Source organism: Eumetopias jubatus, unplaced genomic scaffold (assembly GCF_037043125.1).
Source record: "Eumetopias jubatus isolate StellerSeaLion01/CBP00866 unplaced genomic scaffold, mEumJub1_p1.0 scaffold_8, whole genome shotgun sequence".
Classification (NCBI taxonomy): domain Eukaryota; kingdom Metazoa; phylum Chordata; class Mammalia; order Carnivora; family Otariidae; genus Eumetopias; species Eumetopias jubatus.
In genome coordinates, this window is record NW_028274814.1 from 114,659,078 (window position 1) to 114,680,538 (window position 21,461).

General features: G+C 41.2%; 1 long non-coding RNA gene across 2 annotated transcripts; it reads left to right on the forward strand.

Moving 5' to 3' along the window:
- Positions 1 to 14,027: 14,027 nt before the first annotated feature.
- Positions 14,028 to 20,671, forward strand: LOC114211044 (uncharacterized). Of its 2 annotated transcripts, none has more exons than XR_003609636.1 (4): positions 14,028 to 14,131; positions 15,837 to 15,977; positions 18,450 to 18,522; positions 19,476 to 20,671. It is a non-coding gene; the product is annotated as an uncharacterized LOC114211044 (long non-coding RNA). The 2 variants fall into 2 exon arrangements; XR_003609635.1 differs by having other exon boundaries at positions 18,473 to 18,522.
- Positions 20,672 to 21,461: the final 790 nt, after the last annotated feature.

Genomic DNA, 21,461 nt, shown 5'->3' on the forward strand with positions numbered 1-21,461 from the left:
GCACCGCTGGGGGTGGGGACACACATTTATTCATCATGTTAATGTTTGCTGTTAATGTTTTTCATCTAGTTCCTTTAAAATCTTGGTTAGGACTTCTTTAACTCTAAAACAGGATCATTAGCTGGGAGTTAGTACAAATCAAACACAAAACCATTGCAAACAAGTGGGAGTTCTCATAACCCTAATCAGAAAGGCCTGTGTTGTGTTTCTAAATCCTGTCCCAAGGGACTATGAGAAATGTGTAATGATAGTGTTTCCATAAGAGCCTGATTTAATACAATCACCACTCAGATCAAGTGTGGGGGAAATTAAAAAAAAAAAAAAAGGTTGTTTTCAAATCCAACTCCCTTTTTGAAATTTAAAATCATATTCTTTTTTTCTTTAAAGATGTATTCATTTGAGAGGGGGGATAGGGGCAGAGGGAGAGGGAGAGAGAATCTCAAGCAGATGCCCTGATGAGCAGAGCCTGGGCAGGGCTCAATCTCACAACCCCAAGTTCATGACCTGAGCCGAAATCAAGAGTCGTATACTTAAGCGACTGAGTCACCCAGGCGCCCCTAAAATCATATTCTAAGAAGATGGTTCATATAAATGTTAAAGCAAGGAAATGAACTAAAAGCAGCAGCACAAAGAAGACTTAAAAAAGAAGCAGAGTAGGAAGAAAGACAAGCCAGGGTTTGGTTACCTCTTCTCATGAACCACATCAGGTCTCATAAGTATATCAGATCTGCACCCAGTGGTTACAAGCCTGGGAGACTCACCTTAAGTAAACTACCTAGGAAAACACCATATTCAATTAAGTGTTCAGGACCACTGTAGACCCCCAGTGTAGTCATGTACTGGAAGTCCCCAAACTCATCCCTCAGTAGTCACTAAATTGCCGTCAGTACCAGAAAACCCACTGCCATTCACAAAGCCCAGTGGCTTTGGTAGTTTATGTGATGACAGACATCCGCTTCAATGGCAGCACCTTCCTTTGTTGGATATTTGTTTGAAATTCTGCAGCTGGGAGATGTTTATGTTCACATGAAAACAAATGTAAGCAATGGTACATTGCTGGTGTACTATGGTAAACATCTCTCCAGAAAAAACAAATTCCATCTTTTTACACATAGGAAACAGCAACAACAAAATGAAGTTAATGCCTTCAGCTCATTTCGTTGTAAAATTATCTGGAAGTTCTTCAACACTGCCTTAAGAAATCATTTAGTTTGGATTATTTCAGGGTATATCGCTCTTAGAAACCTGGTTTGGGCAGTTGCATCTTTAATGAGGCTGATTAGGTAAGAGGAACAGATCCTCTCTAGATTGAAAGCTGTCTCAAAAAATGTGGAACACTGTATTGATTTAATTTATTTTAATCAATAGATTTATTCATACCCTGCCTTCTTTCCAAAGTCTGAACTTAGGACAGCTTAGCTAGTGTGAAAGTCTGAAGGTATAGGTACTCATGAATGCCTCAGATTAATATCTAGAGCATATAACGTGTCCAGATAGTTTTCAATTATCAATGTGTTAATCTGAGCTTGGAAAGAGCCTTTAAACTGCAGTGAAACATCAACCAGCTTCGAACCTGCATTTTTAGTAAGCTGTTTTGTCATTTGGAAGCCTGTACAATGAACCTATTATTCCTTCAAAAAAAAAAAGAAAAGAAAAGAAAGAAAGAAGGAAAAGCAACCTTCTGGTGTTGCTTTTGCCCATCTTATCTTATCATTCAGCAGCCTATTCAGGATCATATGTGGGAAACTATGTGTGTAAGATTGAGCCTTATACTTGCTGCAGGAACTTCTTGGAAAAACATCCTTCTTAAATGGGCAACCATGTAAAAAAAAACAAAAGAGAAATTCTACTTCTATGATGAAGTTGGTTTTTTATTCAGGATATTTCAAATCTCACGTTTAAAATTAAGAAAATTCAAAGACCATCTATGTAGAGGTTTCCATACCCCATTTTTATGACAAATGCCTGCTTAACTTAGATTATTAGCAACTTCTTATAGTAAGAGGGATGGAGTACCATCTCTAAAATGATCTGCTATACCTCAATATCCCTTTGTTTTTGAGATGAGTTTAAAGGTGCAAAGACATCAATTTTCTACTAATGTATGCCAATATTACATGAACATTATGGGGATAAGAATATTCGCAGAGTTCCCTGAATATATAAATATGCATGACTTGAGGGCTCAAGACAGAAATGAAAACAAATCTTTATTGAATTTGAACCTCAAGACTTAAACAGACTCATTCTGAAATCCTGTTAACTGGAGTAACCCCAGTTTAGAGCCAGATTCCACCTAGGAGATACAGTGGGGCCAAAGGTCTCACAATTGCAGAATATTCATTACATAGTATTTCTGCTGACAGAAGTGGGTATGAGAGCATTTACAGATGTGACAAACAATTGGTCAGATGCCACTGGCCATTTAGAAGCCTCGCTGGATTTTTCGTTAAATTTGGTGACCACCGATTAACTAAGATCCCATTCTACCACAACCATTCATTTTCCCTTGAACAATTTCACAGCCATCACTTCAATGAAAAAAAAAGTTAAGTCATGATCTCAATAGTATGTGAATAACTGTTGCAAACACAGTAATTTCTATAGGTTTCATTCCTACCCTACACCACTGAGCTTGGCCATGGCCCAAGGTTCTGTTACTAAGGAATAAGGTGGGCAGTGGGGGGCATGAGGGATGGCTGTTGAAAAGCCAGTAGTGAACTCCATCCTCTAAGCTCCTCAAACACATTAATGTACTCATCCCCCCGCATGGAACAAGCTGCATCTGTTTACTCAAAGCCTAGAATCTGTGGGCTTTCTTCTCTATCAGGGTCAGATGTGGTTGCTGGAAGACTAAAAGACAAGTTATTCCTCCCATTAAACCAAATATAAAATGGTAATGAAAGGAATAGGGTAACTGCAATAATAACTTAAAAAAAAAAAAAGTGTTTTGGGAGGAAGGAAAAGGAAATACATAGCAGTCACAGTTCCCCAGCAATAATCAAATCCTGCAGGGCAGAAACAGCACAGCCTTGATAAGATCATGGCAATGGTGAGGTTAATTATTGACACAGCTGAGAGTCCATGGTTGTAATCCCTGGGAGTGTTTCCCTTGTCTGTCGTCCCCTACAGCCCTGACACTGATCAGGAAGTTCTTCTTTGTGTATCATCTTTCATAGCCACAGCTAAGGTAGACATTGGGGCGTATTTCTTTCTTTGGTGTCTTAGCTTGGGGTACGATAACAAAATACCATGGACTGGGTGGTTTGAACAATAGATATTTACTTCTTACATTTCTGGAGCCTGGTAAGTCCAAGATGGAGGTGCCAAAATTGTCAGTTTCTGGTAAGAATCCTTTCTAGCCTAGAGATGGCCACATTTTAGTTGTGTTCTCACATAGTAGAGGTGGGAGGTAGAGAGGCGTGAGTGGACGGGGAGAGAGAGGGAGCTCTGGTCTTTTCCTCTTCTTATAAAGACACTGATCCACCATGCGGGCTCTACTCTCATGACTTCAACTAAATCTAATCACCTTCCAAAGGCCCACCATCAGTCACATTGGATGTTGGGGCTTTAACACATGAATTTTGAGGGGACACAAACATTCGGTCCATAACACTCAGGGTTACCTAGCTTCAGCGGTCTACATCTAGGTAGTATAGGTTTAGGAATTCAGAAACTTATTTAGGGATTTTTACAGCACCAGCTATTTTTCAGATAGGCTTGGGGTTTCTTTTGCTGTGCATTTCTCTCAAAAACCTAGTAGATTTTCCATCTTTTTGCTGTCAGTAAGTTTCTGTGCAGGTAACCACAGTCAAATATTTTATCTAAAAATAGTTTTTAAGTTGCAAGACTTCCTTTCACCTACTAGATTCTGTGTTCTGTCATTTCCAAGTCCTCCTTGAATCCATTTGAAACAAAGGTCTCAGGTGGGAAGATAACACCCTACATCCCACCTTGGGAGTAGTCCACCAGCTGTGCAGTATGGCCATCTCCTGTGAAGGAGGCTACTACCTAAACCACTTAGACGGGCGGTGGTGGGGGGACGGGGGGAGGGTTCTGGAGGAGAAATAAGTGACTTCCAACTCAACAAAACTGCAAAGTGCTAGACTTTAGAAGACCTAAATAACAGACTTTGAGCAGGGAACACCAACCCAAGCAATGCAGCATTTCTTTTTAACTCTTCTGCAGATTGGTTAAGTCCAGCCTGAGGTCATCTCTTGCTCATAGAGAAGGCAAAACGCAGCTGCTACATTGAATTTGACCAGTTATCAGTCCTCAGGTGACATGTTTCCTTTCAGGGAAGGTGGGAAATCAAATGTGTCACTTGCAATTCTGTCCAAAGAGCTTCCCTTTCCCGACGTCCTTCAGGGTGACCCCTGCGGCAACAGCAATCCACTCCCAGCTTCCAGCAGCCCAGAGTGCGCACAGTCGTCTGGAAACCAGACTCAAGATCTTCTTATTCTTCAACAGCCAACTTGTCATGGAGAGTATCTGATGAATCCTGGGGAGTAGGTTGAGGTAGAGCTGGTAGAAAAGGAAGAGTAGGAACCCTGAGAGTATGAGTCACCTGTTCATTCACTTACCCAAGTGGGGAAGCCTTTGGGCTCTCCTTAAACCAATTATTAAATCAATTCACTGCTAGAATACTAAATGGCCTGCTTGGCGTTATGGCCCAGACCTGTGCTCTCCAATATGGCAGTCACTAGCTACATGGGTTACTAGGCATATGAATGTGGTTTGTCTGAATTGAACTGTGATAGAAGTATGAAATGTACATCATACTTTGAAAACTTACTACAAAACATGTAAAATATTGCAATAAATTTTTATTGATTACTTTTACTTGAGAAATTTGATGAAGCTGTGAATTCAACCTACATCGTAATTCAGCAACCCACTGGATCAGCCTCTGCCCCTGATATTTGGCTGCTAGAGATAAGAAATTGTTTGAATTTATTAACCATGACTTGAATAAAGAATTTAAAGGTTTGCACCTGACATTTTTTTAAAAACAATTTAGTATTATTACAAGAAATCAGCACCCTGGCTTTCTATTCTCAGTTTGAAAATATCCATAAATAGAATAAGTGCTAGAATCTTTTCACTTAGAGGCTCTGCTGGCAACAACATTAGCTTTATGAAAACAGAAAAGCATTGAAATGATAGTGAAAAACATCATTTCTTCATCCAGATCCTTGATCAGCTCTAAAGCAACATTCCTAGGAATGATGCCATTCCCATCAGGTGCCAAGATTTTAGCAGCTTTCAGTGAATCTGGGGTGACATCCTTTTCTTTCTTTTCTTCTCTCCCTACATAAATATCTATGTATAGCAAATGTAATTTTGAAAATTTAAGTCATTACAAGGACCTAGGATTATAATAGTATCTTTCTTCTTTATTCAGAAAGGATGGCATTATTTTTGGCTTCGGTTTTACATATACATATATACGTGCATATATGTATATATATATATATATATGGACACACACGTGCATACATATACTATAGCTGACATTACAGTTGATATACGTATATATCTCAGCACATCTCAATCTGGTTGCATCTTCTGCCTTGCAAAGGCTATCAAGTCAATTTGTGCATTTCCTGGAGCCACAGGTGTGCGCTTATGGGAGGAAATGGAAGAAAAAACAAAACTATTCCTTGTATTTATCTCTCACTCAAAACAACTGGGACTGGAATAAATTTGTTTGAAGACCATGCCTATATCCTTATCAAGCCGAGTAAGCCAAATGAAATGTAAATCACACACACTCAATGCACACATTTTTTTTAATTCATTCTTCATATAGGAAGAGAGTCATAATTAAAAAAGGACATCAGTTGGACTACTACCACTGTAAATCTTAGAAAAATATCACCAGAAATGGAGAGCCAAGAAAAGATCAATTTTCCATTTTATTCATCATCAGAAAAGTCATTTTTGTGGAACAGAAAAGTCAGTGGTTCTAAAACTTTACCTGATATCCTGTCACCTGCGGTGTGTGTGGGGAGCAGGGGCAAGATTTCATTTTTTGATGGCTGTGTAATATTCCATTATATATATATACCACATCTTCTTTGTCCATTCATCTGTCAATGGACATCTAGGCTCTTTCCATACTTTGGCTATTGTGGACATTGCTGCTATAAACACTGGGGTGCAGGTGCCCCTTCGGATCACTACATTTGTATCTTTGGGGTAAATACCCAGTAGTGCAATTGCCGGGTCATAGGGTAGCTCTATTTTCAACTTTCTGAGGAACCTCCATACTGCTTTCCAGAGTGGCTGTACCAGCTTGCATTCCCACCAGCAGTGTAAGGAGATGAGAACCACATCCTTAAGATATCATTGGAAAGGAGAACGTGAATGCTTTATCTAATTAGTTCAATGCCTGCAGCTGAAAGAGAAATAGGGAAGGGTGGATCAATTTGCAATCAATTTGAGATCCAGACCCCTAATCCATCCACCTCCTAGATTACCTCCTTTGGGGTTGTTGGCAATGTTGAGATATAGTAGATACTGCTTCAAACAATTATAAATAAGTGCAGCTTATTCATCACTCTTTTAGAGGGAGTAGGCTGTAAATAAGATTATCCTCAGCAATCTTCACTGATAAAGAGCCAGTAAACAATACATGATTTTATTTTAATTCCCATATTAACAAGAATCTTAGTTTATCTTCCTAATAGTGGAATCTAAGAATAACCAGCAGAAAGCCCTAAAAGAGTGATTCCAGTGATGACACAAATTAGACTGAGTCATGGCACTAAGGTGAAACCAAGCTGGACAATTTCTTGCCCAGAGAAAAAGAATCTCTGAGTCACAGCAATATGACAGTGATTCAGTTATAGTTTCTGAGTGCCTACCATATTCCCCACAAATAATAGTACTCCAACCCATCTCAGACAGGGCCTTGTATGTATCAGGGTCTTAATAAACACTGAAATGAATGAGTGAATGAATGAACGAATGAATGAATAGAATTAATGTCACAGTGTTTGCTATATGGTATCACACAAGCCCTATGATCTTGATGAGTTTAAGTCCATGCTTCAGCAGTATTTACCTCAACTTCTGTGCTTTACATCACCATCAGAACTCATGAAAAAGGCACAAATTGTGGCATCCACCCAACTTACAGAAATTCTTCCAGTGGCCATCTCTGATTCTGTGGTGAGTTTCAGTCTTCTTGGTCACAGAGTGGGCAAGGCCAATCAGTACATTCCATTTTTCTGGCCATGGTAATCGATCCAAGAAGGAGGTCAGGTGATCCAGTCAGGGCCAGTAAGAATCTTCCCTGGGATATTTGAGACTGAAATTCCAAAAGAGAGATTGCTTGTCCTTTCTCGTCACACTGCTTATGGGATGTTACCTGGGAAGATGACAACTAGGTCAGTAGATAAGTAAGTCAGGAGTTGAAAGGAGAGAGAAAGGCTGGGGCAAGAGGCAAAAGGTAAAAATTTATGAGTGTGATTAGAGAATCATTCCTAAATTTATCAGTTTTTCTTGCTGGGATCATATCTGGACTAAAATTTCCAACCACCTTTACAATTTAATTTAATCATACAACTGAATTCTAGGCAGTGCATATGAATGAACATGATGGATGCCACAGCAGGCTTAACCCATAAAAATTTCTTGTGCCTAATCATTCATACTTTCACCTTTTCTTGGCTTGTTACAAATATGACAACCTTGGAAGCTATACTTTGAAGACAGCAGGACCACAAAAGGAAGGAGCCTAAACTTCCACTTTGTAGAGTGTTGTCAACTGATCAAGAAATCCAGTTTGAGGGGCTCCTGGGTGACTCAGTCAGTTAAGTGTCTGCCTTTGGCTCAGGTCATGATCCTAGGGTCCTGGGATCGAGCCCCACATCAAGCTCCCTGCTCAGAGGGGAGCCTGCTTCTACCTCTCACTCTGCCACTCCCTCTGCTTGTGCTCTCTTGTTCTCTCTCACTCAAATAAATAAAATCTTTAAAAAAAAAAAAAGGAAGAAAGAAAGAAAGGAAGAAAGAAAGAAAGAAAGAAAGAAAGAAAGAAAGAGAAAGAAGAAGAGAGAGAAAGAAAGAAAGAAAGAAAGAAAGAAAGAAAGAAAGAAAGAAAGAAAGAAAGAAAGAAAGAAAGAAAGGAAGGAAGGAAGGAAGGAAGGAAGGAAGGAAGGAAGGAAGAAAGAATTCCAGTTTGGACTTTCTGTCAGTTATAAATAACTGTCCATCATGCTTAATCAGAGCATATTTCTGAATTTGTTATAGTAGTCATTTAATAAAGGTATTATTTAATATATAAATGCCATTTAAAACATGAGGTTATAAGACATTTCCTATGGAGTGGGTTTAGATAGAAAATAGAAGTAATTTGGGGGGCACCTAAGTGGCACAGTCAGTTGAGCGTCTGACTCTTGGTTTCAGCTCAGGTCGTGATCATGGGTTGTGGGATCAAGCCCTACTTCAGGCTCTGTGCGCTAAGTGAGGAGTCTGCTTGAGTTTCTCTCTCCCTCTCTTCTGCCCCCATACCCTATTCTCTCTCTCTCTCTTTCTTTCTCTCTCTCTCTTTCTCAAATAAATATATCTTTAAAAAAAAAAGAAGTAATTTGGTGAAGCCTAATCCCTGAAGTCCTTCAACATTTAAAAATCAGGAAAAAGGAAAATGAGCAAAGAAGTCTGAGAAGAACCATCTAGGTGAGTAGGAGAAAAGTCAAGGGGGCTGTGACATTCTAGAAGTAATGTGAAGAAAATGTTCAAGAGAAAATTAACTATGTACTATATGCAGTCCCTGGGACCCTTTGTTTCTGCATCTCTTTTTTCAACTCTGTGAGATACTTCAGTATTCTTCCAATAAATGTCCTATTTTTTTTAAGTAATTTGAGTTCACTCCCTGTCAACCAAGAGTCTTTGACTGTGGTAGGTACCTTCCCAGATGGCCCCTGGTGATTCTTATTTACTGGTATTCATGTCCTTGTATAATCTCCTGCCTTCTACTATGAGCTGAACTTACTGGTTCACTTCTAATGAATAGGTTATAAAAAAAAATTGTGGCTTTCATTTTGGTGTCCTCTCTCATGCTCTCTCTTGGGTCAGTGACCCTGGAGAACACCACTGTTATGTTATGAGGCAGCCCTGTGTAAAGTCTCATGTAATGAGGGATACAGACCTGCCAACACCACATGAATGAGCTTGGAAGTGGATCCCCCCCCCACCCCAATTGAGCCTTTGGATGAGACCTCAGTCCCAGCCAACAACTTAAGTGAAACCTTGAGTCCCAATCACCAGCTAAGCCACCTCCAGGTCCTTGATTTACAACAACTGTAAGATAAATATTATTTCAGCCATTAAGTTTTTGTGGTAATTTGTTTTGCAGCAATAGATAATAACACACTGACCAATACTTGATAAGTACAGAGATAATCCTTCCTATTAAATAGGCCTAAGTAATAAACATTGTAGGAATAGTCTTATTATTTATGCCTCACTTTAAAATTGTTTTACAGATAAAAAATCCAAGCCTCCTAAAAGCAAGGTAATGGGTCTAAATACTTGTGGCTAGCAAGGGGCAAACTGTGAAATCAAACTAACTTCATCTCTAAGTACAAGATGTGTTTGTGGAATTTTATGAGTGGTTAAGTGTTCATATATGGAAGTAATAGGAGAAATATCTGAAAAGGTAAGTTGGAATCAGATCGAGGAAGGTCACTTTGAACATTAGCCTGAAGGGCTTTTATTAAATCTTAGATAATAAAGATAAAGACTTTCTTAGTAGAGGGATGATATGATGGAAGTGTTGTTTTGGAAGGTTTGTTTGAAGTCTGTTTAAATGTGAAAACATGGGGCGCCTGGGTGGCTCAGTTGGTTAAGCGACTGCCTTCGGCTCAGGTCATGATCCTGGAGTCACGGGATCGAGTCCCACATCGGGCTCCCTGCTCAGTGGGGAGTCTGCTTCTCCCTCTGACCCTCTTCCCTCTCGTACTCTCTATCTCTCATTCTCTCTCTCTCAAATAAATAAATGAAATCTTAAAAAAAAAAAGAGTAAATGTGAAAACACTAAAGAAGAGGTACCTGTTTAGAAGAGTTTGTTTAGGTACATGAAAAGAAGGAAAGGGATGAGAAATAAGAATAAGAATCAACAGGACTTTAGAGACTAAGTTAACATAGCCTGGGGAAGGGAGGTAATAAATAAGAAGCCTAAATGATAAAGAGAATGGTCTTACCTAAACAGAAATAGGGAAGTCTGCATAGAGGCAATTAAAACTTTGCGAATCCATGAGTTCCCAAGGAGAGATGAAGACAAGCAGTGTAGTAGACTGCTTTCAGTGGGTTTTCAACTTCTTTTTTTTTTTTAAGATTTTATTTATTTATTTATATAAGAGAGAGAGAGAAACAGTGTGAGAGGGGAGAGGGTCAGAGGCAGAAGCAGGCTCCCGGCCAAGCTGGGAGCCCGATGCAGGACTTGATCCCAACCTGAGCCGAAGGCAGTCACTTAACCAACTGAGCCACCCAGGTGCCCCATGGGTTTTCAACTTCTGTTCCCCACCTTGACCTTCGTCGCAAAATTTTCTTTTAGTTCAGTTATCACCCTACCTCCCCTCAGCCATGAGCTTCACTTGAAGTTGTTCTCAGATCCAGAAGGTGGGTCCTAATTAGTCTAAGCCAATGATGGTCATTCCCATCTCCGTTAGGCATGGCCACGGGACACAAATCTAAGCCATGAGATTTAAGAAGTTGGCTAGGAAGCCCCTAAGGAGGCTTGAGAGAAGATGGCCTCCTGTTTTCTTCTGGAAGTTGTTCCATCTCTGTCTTGACATGAAACTTGGGACAGCTCTACCGTCTTGGGTCCCTGGAGTGCCAGGCTTCACTGGGCACAAGCATCTTGTGATAACCAGAAACTAAACCTTGGGAAATCCTTCAGATGCAGAGAACTGGAGGGGAAAACAAATGCAGTGAAACACAGAGAAGGATTAGTCAGATGCCCGGAAGACAAAGAAAATCAAGTTAGGTTCTGAAGCCAAGGTCTCAGGGAATTGAAAAGAAGCCAGGGATTTTGACAGGGTTTATGCTGGGCTGAGGTAAAACTTTCCGGTGGAGAGAGAGTGAGCTAGACTTGAGAGGGAGAATGGGGAGACAATCATCCTTCCAGACCAGCTTATTCAAAGAGCTGCACTTGACAGGATTCCTGAGGTGATTCTGGGGTCCGCAAAAGGTTGTTCCTGAGCTATGAAACACATTCGCTTTTGAGCAACTAGCATTCATAGCGACCGGGCGAGTCACTCAAAAACCAGCCTCAATGCAGCTATTGTTCAGATGCACACCGGCAGCGTGAAAAGATGGGCTGAAATGGACTTTGCTGCTTGAAATTAAGTGTGATCACACTCAGCAGCCTCGGGAAGCCCTGCCATTCAGACCTCAATTAGGGGAGGCTGGGAGCCACGGGGAGCTGGGAGTAGCCCTCGGAAAAAGAGAAGGTGTTCTTTCTCTGGGATTTTCCCTGATGGCAGCCCGAATCCCACGTGAATGGTCTTCCTCTTCCATGATTCGCGTTTCCTGCTCTCAGCAGATCCTTCTCACTTCTCCCTCCAACGGAGAATCTGGACCCTTGGGTGAGAGTGGCATGTGACTTCACGAGCTGTTGGAATTAACTAAAGCGTACTCGTTCCCAAACAGTCTCCCCCGAGCACCACCACCCTCCCCCCCCCCCCCCCCCGCCAGCAGCTGCGAACTCCCAGCGTGGGCCGTGGCCGAGACCAGCTGGCCGCGTTCCTCACCCCTGCTCAGCCCGGGCCCCGAAGAATCAGCCCACACTGACACCAAGGCAGCTGGGGAAAGCCGAGGTTGCTCTTCCAAATACAACTCTCTCTCTACCCTGCCTTGAAGATCTGGCACTTCGATTTCCCAGAAAGTCTGGACTGGGTTTGCTTTGAGAAAAGGTGAAGCCAACAAGAGGCAGAGTTCAGAAAATGGTGATGAAGGGCAAACCTTGCTAGCTATTAGGCAACATTCGAGACTTCAGAAAATGCAAATAAAAATACCGAGACTTGCTCGGGCAGTGGCTCATCAGAAGGGAAAGTAAGATTTGGTTGTCCAGTGGGGGCACAGCCCATTCTTTTCTGATTTCACAGGTTTGTGGGCGCTCACGTCTCAGGGCAGCTTTTACTCCTGGGGCGGGGGCGGGCGGTGGGGGGAGCTGTCGGAGGATGGCAGGGGTACAGAGGGCTGATAGCGGGTGCATAAAGCGTTTACTGGCTAAAGATGCCTATACTCTGCCAAAATTGTGTTTATTTGTTTAAATATACTTCGCTGCCTTTAGTTTAGCAAAATTAAATCCCTCCTCAGCCCCCACGGAGACCGGGTGATTGGGTTTCAGGGTGAGGTTGCAGCGAGGGCTTTGGGGGGGGCATTCACGAGCCAGCTGCTCCCACAGCATTCATTTATTCATTTTATTTCCAGTCCCTAGGCTGGTTTTACACTTTGCTTTTGTGTAAGGGAATCAGGATTAGTGGGTCTTTTGTTAGTAAGGGGGAGAGGGAGAGAAGCAATTCCTTTGAGCTTCACACACATGGGCCGCCTTGCAGGCAAAGCTCAAAGCTTTGATTTACTTCTCACTCGCTGACTTTTTCAAGGAAAAAACAAAAAAGGATCCTCCGTGTCAAGCTGCTCTGTTGGAAGCTTGGATGGCAACGATTGGGGTGACTGGCGTCTCCAGAATCCAGTTCGCAGCCACCAAGCCAGGGTTTCATTTGAGCTCCGTAAAGATAAAGTGTCCCCAACCTGGTAAGAACAGACCAGCGGGGAGCCTGCTTCTCCCTCTCCTCCCTGCTTGTGCTCTCTCTGGCTCTGCCTGTCTCTCTCTCTCTCGCAAATAAATAAAATCTTAAAAAAAAGAGAGAGAGAGAGAGTTGGGAGCATTCTTCTATGTTGAAAGAAATGCCTCATTATCACACAGCAAAAGGCATTATTGGGTGGTCCTTGTCTGAGAGCTGAACAGAGCATACAGATGCCTACTTGATTCTTTGGAAGAATTAACATTATTTTTCCCTACTTGGAAATGCTCAACTGCTAGCAGGGTCCAAAGTCCCCCTCATTGGCCAGCTTGTCCAGGTGGAGTGACCTACCTCAGTCTCCTCCACTGAGCAAATCATCCAGCCTCTTCGAATGGAATTGCTAAACACATCCACACATGCACACGCACGCACGCACGCACACACACACACACCATGTAACCTTTTTTTTTTTTTTTCTTTTTTGGTTGTTTTTTAAGACTGGGAACAAAATTACTAAGCAAAATTTCCCTATGAACACTTCTCTCTTTTATTTTTAAGGACAGAGAAAGACAAAGTGAAAAAGGAGCCTCCCCTTATCCTCCTTCCCTTCCCCCTCCCAGCCCAGAATCATAACACTATTCGGAGGATGGAGCAGAGGTGGAAAAGATCAGGAAAATTAGGCCTTGTCTATTGACTGGCTCCGTTAGGAACAATTGTTGCTCAGCAGCTGTTCTTCTGAAGCTGGGCCTGAGCGCAGACTCAGGGATGGAGTGTGGCACAGGCACTCAGGGCAGTGAGGGGTAACATCGAATATTTTTTGCACCTCAGGAATGATGGGCTTTGTTTCTCAAAAAGAGCAGAGATCCTGTTTCTGGGTAGCTGTTATCAGAAACTGGTTTTAACTAAACACAGTTGGACTCTGTGCGTGTGTGTGTGTGTGTGTGTGTGTGTGTGTGTGTGTGTGTGTGTTTCAGTAGAAGGGGGAGGAAGAGAAGGGAAAGACAGAATAAAGTCAAATCCATTCAACCTTTCATTCTGTATTTTTTTAATGTAGAAAAAACCTGAAAATTTTCAGCCAAATGAAAAGCAGTAAAGTGGTTGAGAAAGACTTCATGACTAAGAGAGGATTGCAATGGAAAATATGTAAAAAGAGAAGTTAAACCAGCTGGCTTATTTAATTTTGGCTTTCCCCGCTTTTTACTTTTTTTTTCTTCAGCTTAAACGGGGGAAAAATGTACTGTGTAAATATTCAGTGTTTTTCCTAGTATTTGGTCTTAACAAAATTCTTCACAGGACTTAGTTTAGTGGATCTCTGGGGATTGGGTGTGAACGTGACATTTCACCCCTGGGTCAGAGGCCACTTCCTGCTCCGACATGTAAGTAAAAGTTCTCGCTGTCCCATGGGTCTCCTGTGCTCAGGAGTGGGGGTGGGGTGGGGGCTCAGAGAGTCAGAGTGGGGGATGGGAGGGAAGCTCAACGACAAGTATTTCTGACATTATTTGATTGTAAGAACACTTCTCTTCCCATTCTGATTGCCTATCCAGGAACTAAATTTCAAAATTCTTTCCAAAGTACATATTAATGCATATATTGCCAGTTTATTAATTTATTCATGCCTTCAATAAATATCCTGCGGAGCACTGTGTTAAGTGCTGGGGAATTAAAGATAACTAAAATATATCCCCTGTCTTGTATATCCTCAAATAAATAGGAGACACAAGTATCCAGACTGACAATCACAGCAATTACAGAGAGTTCTATGCTACAGCACAACCGGAAAAAAATAATGCTGCCTAGGAAGGGCATGGAAGACATTAAGGAAGTGGTGATACTGGAACCGAGTTTTGTGAAATAAGTAGGAGCATACCAGGAGACCGAGGAGAGGAAGGGCATGACAGGCGAAGGGAAGAGCCATGGAAAAAGCCTGGTTTTCTCCCTTGGGTAACTGGACAAGTCTGTGATATCTTAATTCTGATTGGGGTTCTAAGACCCCAGGATGAAAAACTGAATGGAATGGGACAGAACTGGCTCATGAGGTTCAGAGTTTGAAAGCAAGGAGCCCCCAAAGGCAGCCTTCAGGCATAGAGGTAGAATTAAACCTAGTAGAAAATCACACCCGCACAGCCTTCTAAAGGGACGGAGCAGAAAAGACAAACCTAGCGCTAGCGAAGCTGGAGGCAGCACAGGGTTGAGGCCATGAGTAGGAGGTAGAGGCTGCAAAGAAGCCTTTGCACAGAGCTGTAGGGGATCCTTAGAGGCAGCCTAAAGGCCTGTCTGCGGTGGGGGAGGGCAGTGTTAAAGGCATAGACCCTGCTCAGGCAGGGTGGAAACAAAAAGTACAACTTGTCAGGAAATTAAGGTCAGTCCTCATGACCGACGCCCAGACAAGTGAAAAGGATGGTAGAAAAGGCAGAGTCAGGGGCTCTACAACGAGGAGTCTTGCAAAGTATGCTCAGTGGACTGCACTGTCCTCCCAGCTGGGATTCCCCACCCCCACCCCCCTGGGATAGCAATGCCACCGCTGACCAATACCAGTGTGTTGTGATGTGGTTCACAAATGGTGTTTTAAAGATTTTTAGTAGCTATATGTTTATTGCATGCAACTCAGAAATACATGAGCACTTTATACAGCTATAAAACCTGCTTAAGAGGAGGCTAACATAGATAGTAGCATGGTGAGTTGATCTGTAGAAAAAAATTAAGAAAATACCTAAAAAAAAAGGTGTTATAAAAATATAGCAAAAGTTGAGAAGGTGGTCTATAAATGATGAAGTTTGAAAATGTTGGCAATAAGCAATGGGGAACCCCTGATAAGTTTTAGGCATGGGACTATATTCTAGAAGGCTGTTCTTGGGGCAGGGGTGGGGGAGTCTTGTATGGGACCTTGAGGTACTTCTTAAGGGGGAATTGTATTTACCTTCCAGAACTAAGATAAACTCTGAACTCCAGGTTCATGTTTCAGTATAAAGTCTAATTTAAACCCTAAAGTACTTAGACAATTTTTCATGGACCTCCTTTTATTTATTTATTTTTATTTATTTTTAATTTTTTTATTAACATATAATGTATTATTTGTTTCAGGGGTACAGGTCTGTGATTCATCAGTCTTACACAATTCACAGCGCTCACCATAGTACATACCCTCCCCAATCATGGACCTCCTTTTAGTAATTTGAAATACCCATGACTTCATTCCAATCTTGAACAACACGACATATACATGTAAGTGAATATTTTGGTAAAAATGTTCAGTGATCAAAATGACTTCCATGGTGGGATGCCTGGGTGGCTCAGTCGTTAAGCATCTGCCTTCGGCTCAGGTCATGATCCCAAGGGTCCTGGGACCAAGCCCTGCATCGGGCTCCCTGCTCAGCGGGAAGCCTGCTTCTCCCTCTCCCACTCCCCCTGCTTGTGTTCCCTCTCTCGCTGTGTCTCTCTCTCTCTGTCAAATAAATACATAAAATCTTAAAAAAAAATGACTTCCATGGTATAATGAGACACTAATTATGTCTATTAATTGTTAGTAAGTCTGTGTCTTTGTAATTATTTAGTCAATTTTAGTCACATAGACTCTAGTGCCTTATTTTTTAAAATATGTCTGGTACCTTATACATTAATCATTTTTTTTATTTCCTATATTTTGCGGTGGTTTGACATCCAGGAAGGACTCCTCCCAGGATTCACTAATTCCTAGAGATACTAAACAATTTGCCTGCAAGCACAGCTTTCATATGCAAGCCAACCCATCCGGAATCCATACTCTCATCCACCTCCTTCTATCAGGCACTGTGGTCTGGGACTCTATCCTGTGCCCTTAATCATCCCAAAGCCAGTCCCTAGACAACTAGAGACCAGCCCTCTAGCTTGTCAGAATTATTCAAACTATTTAATCCTAAACCTGCGTGGGTGCTTACCCTGCCTTGCCCATTTCTTCCCGAGAAAACCAACATAAACACTATTGCTCATGCTTTCCCCTCACTCCTGCCTCCTGACCAACCCTGGTGCTTCTCCGTGTGGCTCTGCATGGCTTAACATGTCTCATCTTCTTGTGAATTGTAAACAAAAAGCTTTTTTCAAAAAGAGTTACCTCTGTGGCTTTTATCTTACCATACCTGATCATAGCAAATCTCAGGTACATTTTTAAAATACATTAAAGAAACTCAATAAACAAATATTTGTTAAATGAATGAATGAATGGATATTTCTACCCCCTAAACACGTTTCTCTTTTACTTTATTAAAATTGTTCTCGTGTGACTAAAAGCCATTTACAGTAGCTACCCATCCAACCGAGACCTGGGTTATGAGAAATTGGAATTCAGAGTAATTTACACATTGCAAAATGACATGAAGAAACTATGGCCGGCAAGATGGTGCTGTTTCTTTATTCCAGGAAGAAATCCAAAGAGGACTTTTTTCCAGCCAACACACCCATATTACTGTATCTTCCTCTATGAGATGTTATTTTTTTTCTATGCCAGGTGGATTAACTGCTGTAACAAATAACCCTAAATCTCAATTGCACAAGATAATAAAAATTTATTTCTTAATCACTAAAATCCGATGCAGGTGTTCATAGTTGGACCGCTCTCCTGGCTGACTCCGTGACTCAAGCAATTGAGGATTCTTCCTTCTTTTGGTGCTGTGAGGTTCAAAATGTGACCTCCAAGGTCACTAGAGGAGGTGGAAAAATTATGGGAAAGGCCTATCAGGTACATACCCAACTTCACACACCAGTGCCATGTAAAATGTCTACGTACATCCTACATCCTATGGGTCAGAAGTAGTCACATCCCCCCTCCCTCACTGAGAGATGCAAGGGAATGGGCATAAAAAGTCTCTGGCTGGGCAGCCACTTCCCAGCACCCCCTTGGCACTGGGGAAGAGGAGCTCAAACTTTTGGCGGTCAGCTAACCTTTTCCACCAGTCCACGACATATTTCTCAGGACTGCATGGAGATGCTAGAGTAACTATGAGTTGGTCCAGTGGTAAGGTAAATCGGTATTTCTTCATGATTTTGGGGTCATGAATTTGATAAAATTGATAGACCCTCTCCCTAGAAAAACATGTAAGAATAAGCACACATAATTTTTATGGCATTTCAGAAGCTCCATGGATTCCCTGAAGCCCATCCACTGAAATCCTAGTAGAGGGTCATAAGCCTACACTTGTGGTATTGTGGAGATTATTTAGCTCAGAGAGATATTTTGAATAGTGTTGTAAGTCATGAACCATGAACTAACCTAAATTAGATTTTTTTCCTGCCAAACTGGGGTCTAATTTTTTTTTTAAATTGTTAAAACTAAGAATCCAGGGTATCAATAGTGTGTTATCCAACTTTGAGGGACTGACTAGTTTTGCACTGAGCAGAAATTCCTATCTCTGTTACTGCAAAAGATTTTATGTTGATATCTTGCCATCCATCTGCCACTCTCCAACCCACTTCACATGCCAACCAGAGTGACACCCAAAAACTTGAATTTTGGCATGTCCCTTCTAAAAACCTTTCAGCGAATAAAGACCTAAAATGGCATAAAAGTCCCTGAGTAAACTGGTCCCACCTGCTTCTCACATTGTGAGCTGCTTTGCTTTTTGTACTCTTTCGTAACTGGCTTTTCTTCCCTTTCTCCCACCTCAGGGCCTTTGCACATGCCTTTGCAGCTTCTTTGAATTGTTTTGTCTTCATTTTATGTAGGTTAACTGTTACTTTTCCTCCAGATGTCAGCTTAACTGTCACTTCCTCAGAGAAGACTTCACAAAGACACCAGGTCAGTCAGTCCTCTGTATGTTCTTAAAGTATGCTTTAAGTTTTTCCCCTAATGTTTATCACAGTTTATAACTATGTTTGTGTGGTTATTTGATTTGTCTGGGTCACTCCACTAACAGGCAAAATTCATGAGGGCAGAAACTGTGAGCATCTTGTATCACAACTCAGTATCTGACTTAGTGCATGGACTATAACAGGCATTTAATATTTGTTGGATGGATAGATGGGATGGATGAATGAATGAATGAATGAATGAATGGTGCCTATGCTTTGCTCTGTAGTTTGAAAAAGAAAAAAATTAAGCAGTAAAGGATCTTGAAACTAAATTATTTTCTCATTCTGAGAAATGAACAGAATAACCGAGTTAAGATTTGCTATGATGTTGAGGAACTTTACATTTAAGCAATGCCTTTTACTGTGCTGTGTAGCAACTTCTGCTCTTAGATAACTTCTAATTCGATAGGAGAAACAAGCAGCAAAACATGTTTTCATCATTATTTATCATTGCTACAAGGAGAACGGCTCACTAATGGGTTAAGGACAGTGGAAGGGGGCTCTCTTTTAAAAAGCTGGTGAGTAGGAGACTTCTGGGCTAGTTTCGTAAAGCCTCCTGGAGCACCTAGTCCTTTGCTAATTGTTAAAAGGTCTCTAATGACACTTCTTTTTTGAAGTGTATTTGGCACCCTGAGTGCCAACAAAAGATTTTCCCTGCGAGTCTTGCTCCTCAGCTTTTCTGTTTTACTGTCATAAGGATAAAGCTATGAATTCTGAGAAACGCTGTGAAGATAAGGATCGGGCTGGCATTTTAGTACCCCAGCAGAGACCAAGACTCTAAACAGTTTTGCCTCACACTCTTTCTGATAGATTTTATTATTCTTCAAAATATTCACTATGTCTGCGTACAGGATGATTGTATGTTCCTATCTGATCCGGCCATGTGGTTTCCTCTGGCAGGTGACATGGCAGTGAAAGTGACAGGTGTAGATGCTTTGAGAGTCATCGTGAGGTTCTACCACCTTTTCCCTCTGACGCAAGGCTCATCATGTTCTCAGATGGGAATCTTCTATCAACATGGATCCCAAAGTGAAGAGGATGAGGGATGGGGCCAGAGTTGACCTCAACCAACATGGAACACGAGCGAAATAATTGGTTTTTATTCTTGTAAGGAACTGAAATTTGAAGGTCGTTTGTTATTGTGGCTTAACCCAGGGAAAGAGGACTGATACACTTTCCTTCGCAAAAATTATATATCATTTGACTCAAATTTAGAGCTATATGCCTCATGAAAAAATGGTCATTCCCATTTGGGTCAGTCATCCGTCAGTGTTATCCAGGTGCAGAGCTTCAGGAAGGCACAAATGTCATCATGAGGAAGTGGAATTCTCAACCAGTAAAGCCAATGGGCTAACTTTTATATTCACCAACCTCAAAGATATGGAAGCCAGCTTGCCTTGCAGCTCTGCTGGAAGTGCCCAGAGGATCCCATCTGAAATATGGAGGAGAGTTTGCAACAAGAGATTGCTATCAATCAGACAGGGATTTCCTTTCTTAGTTAGGAAAATCAATGAGGTGGGGGAGAGATTTATCTGCTGATCTATACAGAAACAAGAATAGTCAGAGCTCATCATAATATCATTTTTAAGAGTAATATCGCATAGAGAAGTATAAAAGAAACTCACTCAAGACAAAAAGAGTTTGTACAGATTGGCCAAGTTCTTTCTTAATGTTCCTTCCTCCTCCTCGTCCTCCCATCCCTGTTCCATTTCCCTTCTCTGTCTTTCTTCCTTGTCTTTACCCTAAATCTACTCATGGCCATCTTTGGAAGATGTGAGGATAATAAATATAAATAGATATATAGAGATGTTCCCTACTGCCAGCAAAAGATGAATTAAATATACTCTTATTTCAAGTTTAGTCCATTTATAACTCTAAAATATTAAAAGAACTTCTTAACCCTAAACCTCTAAAGTTTGAAAAACCTTCCAAAAACAACTTGATATTTGACGGGTTTTGACACTTTCTTTTAAGTAATGCCAAAGTGTATTCTCACTTCCCCAGGCTTGCCCAGCCATGAACAGCTTCAGTTCAAGCTTTCCCTGAGTATCTGCTAGGATCATAAATCTGTTTTCATGTAGAACTTGTACTTTTAAAGTGTGGATTATCTTACTGAAGATCATCTTTTTGCCATGAGCTTTTTATCCCAAGGTCAGTTCCCCTAAACACACACACACACACACACACACACACACACACACCAATATTCCTAAACTTCAGCTGCAGTGCACGTGGTCATTTATGACTCCCTATTGTCAAGCAATACTGCCCTTCCTCTAAATGTGCTGAGTTTCTAAAATATTCAGTAGGAGGTGTGCAAAGCTAAACCTACCATTAAATCACTCAAGTCACTTGCTGGAAGCCGAGCACTGATATGCAATTTAGACACCTCAGTGTTCAGTCCCTGAAACACATTTTAAACCAAGGGTAGGAGCAGTTCAATTTATGTGCCATGGTGTCTGAATTTGCAAAGATTTTCTGGTAATCTGAGGAGTTATACTGAGTTACTCTCAGCAAATATTTTGCTTTATTTTTGTAGTTTTGTGATACAGTGAAAAGAGCTCTGGATGCCAAGTTAGGAACTAAGGGATTTCTAAACGGGTTTTATATACAATATTTTTGTAACCTAACAAAAAATGTAAATGGTTTACAATTTCATGACCATGAATATGATGAACTGCTCTTTGTTCTGAATTGCTCTAGTTCAATGTCGGATAGTTATAATCAGATTGATCTGCATGAGAATTCAATGCTAATTATGTATACATATGGAAGAGAGCTGATTTTCCATAATGACTCTATGGTTTAAAACCATCAAAGGAAAGGGAGTATTGCAAAATTCACCACTCCAAAAATACTACAGTCCATCAATTAAGCAATACATGA